General features: G+C 41.2%; 1 non-coding gene across 1 annotated transcript; it reads left to right on the plus strand.

The window, feature by feature from the left end:
- Positions 1–2,489: 2,489 nt before the first annotated feature.
- Positions 2,490–2,593, plus strand: LOC112804464 (small nucleolar RNA R71). The gene has a single exon (XR_003203079.1). It is a non-coding gene; the product is annotated as a small nucleolar RNA R71 (small nucleolar RNA).
- Positions 2,594–2,871: the final 278 nt, after the last annotated feature.

Here is a 2,871-nt window from a genome sequence, read left to right on the forward strand (position 1 = left end):
AACAGAGAAATAAGAACAAGGAATGAGTCCACCTTAGTGGCGTCTTCTTCTTGAAGGACCAATGATGTCCTTAAGCTCTTCTATGTCCCTTCATTGTCTTTGTTGCTCCTCCCTTATTGCTCTTTGATCTTCTCTAATTTCATGGAGAATGATGGAGTGCTCTTTGATCTTCTCTAATTGGGAAGAGAGATTGAGGTGATTGGTGAAGGGTTTTGGGGAAGAGTTTTTATTGGAAAGAGAAGATGCATGTTGAGAAGAGGGGAGAATTTGGTAGATGGGGATCCTATGGGGTCCACAGATCCTGAGGTGTCAAGGATTTACATCCCTGCACCAATTAGGCATGTAGAATGCCTTTGCATACAATTCTGGCATTTAAACGCCGAAGTGATGCTCATTCTGGGCGTTCAACGCCCATGTGTAGCATGTATCTGGCGCTGAATGCCAGTTCCATGCTTGTTACTGGCGTTCGGCGCCAGCTCTCCTCGAGGCATATTCCTGGCGTTTGAACGCCAGGATGTTGCTTGTTTTTGGCATTCAACACTAGATCCATGCTCTGTTCTGGCGTTGAACGCTAGCTAGATGCTCCTTACTGGCATTTAAACGCCAGTAAGTCCTTCCTCCAGGGTGTGATTTTTCTTCTGCTATTTTTTATTCTATTTTTAATTTTAGTATTTTTTTCGTGACTCCACATGATCATGAACCTAATAAAACACAAAATAAAAATAAAATTAGATACATAAAAATTGGGTTGCCTCCCAACAAGCGCTCTTTTAATGTCATTAGCTTGACAGTGGGCTCTCATGGAGCCTTATAGAAGTTCAGAGCATGATGAAGGCCTCTCAACACCAAACTTAGAGTTTGAATGTGGGGTCTTCTCAACACCAAACTTAGAGTTTGGTTGTGGCCTCCCAACACCAAATTTAGAGTTTGATTGTGGGGGCTTTGTATGACTCTGTCTTGAGAGAAGCTTTTCATGCTTCCTTTCCATGTATACAGAAGAACACTCTTAGGTTTTAAACACAAGGTAGTCCCCATTCAATTGAAGGACTAATTTTCCTCTGTTAACATCTATCACAGCTCCTACTGTAGCAAGGAAAGGTCTTGCCAGGATGATGCATTCATCCTGCTCTTTCCTAGTGTCTACGATAATAAAATCAGTAGGGATGTAAAGGCCCTTAACCTTGACTAACATGTCCTCTACTAATCCATAAGCTTATCTTACTGAATTGTCTGCCAATTATAATGAGAATAAGGCAGGTTGTACCTCAATGATCCCTAGCTTCTCCATTACAGAGAGTGGCATAAGATTTATGCCTGACCCTAGGTCACACAGAGCCTTGTTAAAGGTCATAGTGCCTATGGTACAGGGTATTAAGAATTTACCAGGATCTTGTCTCTTTTGAGGTAAAGTTTTCTGAACCCATGTATCTAGTTCACTAATGAGCAACGGAGGTTCACCTTCCCAAGTCTCATTACCAAACAACTTGGCATTCAGCTTCATGATAGCTCCTAGATATTGAGCAACTTGCTCTCCAGTTACATCTTCATCCTCTTCAGAGGAAGAATAATCTTCAGAGCTCATGAATGGAAGAAGGAGGTTTAATGGAATCTCTATGGTTTCTATATGAGCCTCAGATTCCTTTAGGTCCTCAATAGGGAACTCCTTCTTGGTCGGGAGACGTCCCATGAGGTCTTCCTCATTGGGATTCACGTCCTCCCCTTCCTCCTTGCATTCGGCCATATTGACTATGTCAATGGCCTTGCACTCTCTTGTTGGATTCTCTTCAGTATTGCTTGGGAGAGTACTAGGAGGAGTTTCAGTTACTTTCTTACTCAGCTGGCCCAATTGTGCCTCCAAATTTCTGATGGAAGACCTTGTCTCACTCATGAAACTTAAAGTGGCCTTAGATAGATCAGAGATTAAGTTTGCTAAATTAGAGGTGTTCTGCTCAGAATTCTCTGTCTGTTGCTGAGAAGATGATGGATAAGGCTTGATATTACTGAGCCTATTTCTTCCACCATTATTAAAGCCTTGTTGAGGCTTTTGTTGATCCTTCCATGAGAAATTTGGATGATTTCTCCATGATGAATTATAGGTGTTTCCATAAGGTTCACCTATGTAATTTACCTCTGCTATTGCAGGGTTCTCAGGATCATAAGCTTCTTTAGTATTATTGGATGCATTTTGCCATCCATTCAGACTTTAAGAAATCATGTTGACTTGCTAAGTCAACATTTTATTCTGAGCCAATATGGAATTCAGAGCATCAATTTCAAGAACTCCCTTCCTCTGAGGCGTCCCATTATTCACGGAATTCCTCTCAGAAGTGTACATGAATTGGTTATTTGCAACCATATCAATAAGTTCTTGAGCTTCTGCAGGTGTTTTATCTAGGTGAATGGATCCACCTGCAGAATGGTCCAATGACATCTTGGAAAACTCAGATAGACCATAATAGAATATATCTAATATGGTCCATTCTGAAAACATGTCAGAAGGACACTTTTTGGTCATCTGCTTGTATCTTTCCCAAGCTTCATAGAGGGATTCACCATCTTTTTGCTTGAAGGTCTGAACATCCACTCTAAGCTTGCTCAGCTTTTGAGGAGGAAAGAATTTATCCAAGAAGGCCGTGACTAGCTTATCCCAGGAATCCAGGCTATCTTTAGGTTGTGAGTCCAACCATGTTCTAGCTTTGTCTCTTACAGCAAAAGGGAAAAGCATGAGCCTGTAGACTTCAGGATCTACTCCATTCGTCTTAACAGTCTCACAAATCTGCAAGAACCCAGTTAAAAACTGATAGGGATCTTCTGATGGAAGTCCATGAAACTTGCAGTTCTATTGCATTAAAGATACTAATTGAAGTTTCA

The sequence above is a fragment of the Arachis hypogaea genome, chromosome 5, assembly GCF_003086295.3.
Source record: "Arachis hypogaea cultivar Tifrunner chromosome 5, arahy.Tifrunner.gnm2.J5K5, whole genome shotgun sequence".
In the NCBI taxonomy this organism is placed as follows: domain Eukaryota; kingdom Viridiplantae; phylum Streptophyta; class Magnoliopsida; order Fabales; family Fabaceae; genus Arachis; species Arachis hypogaea.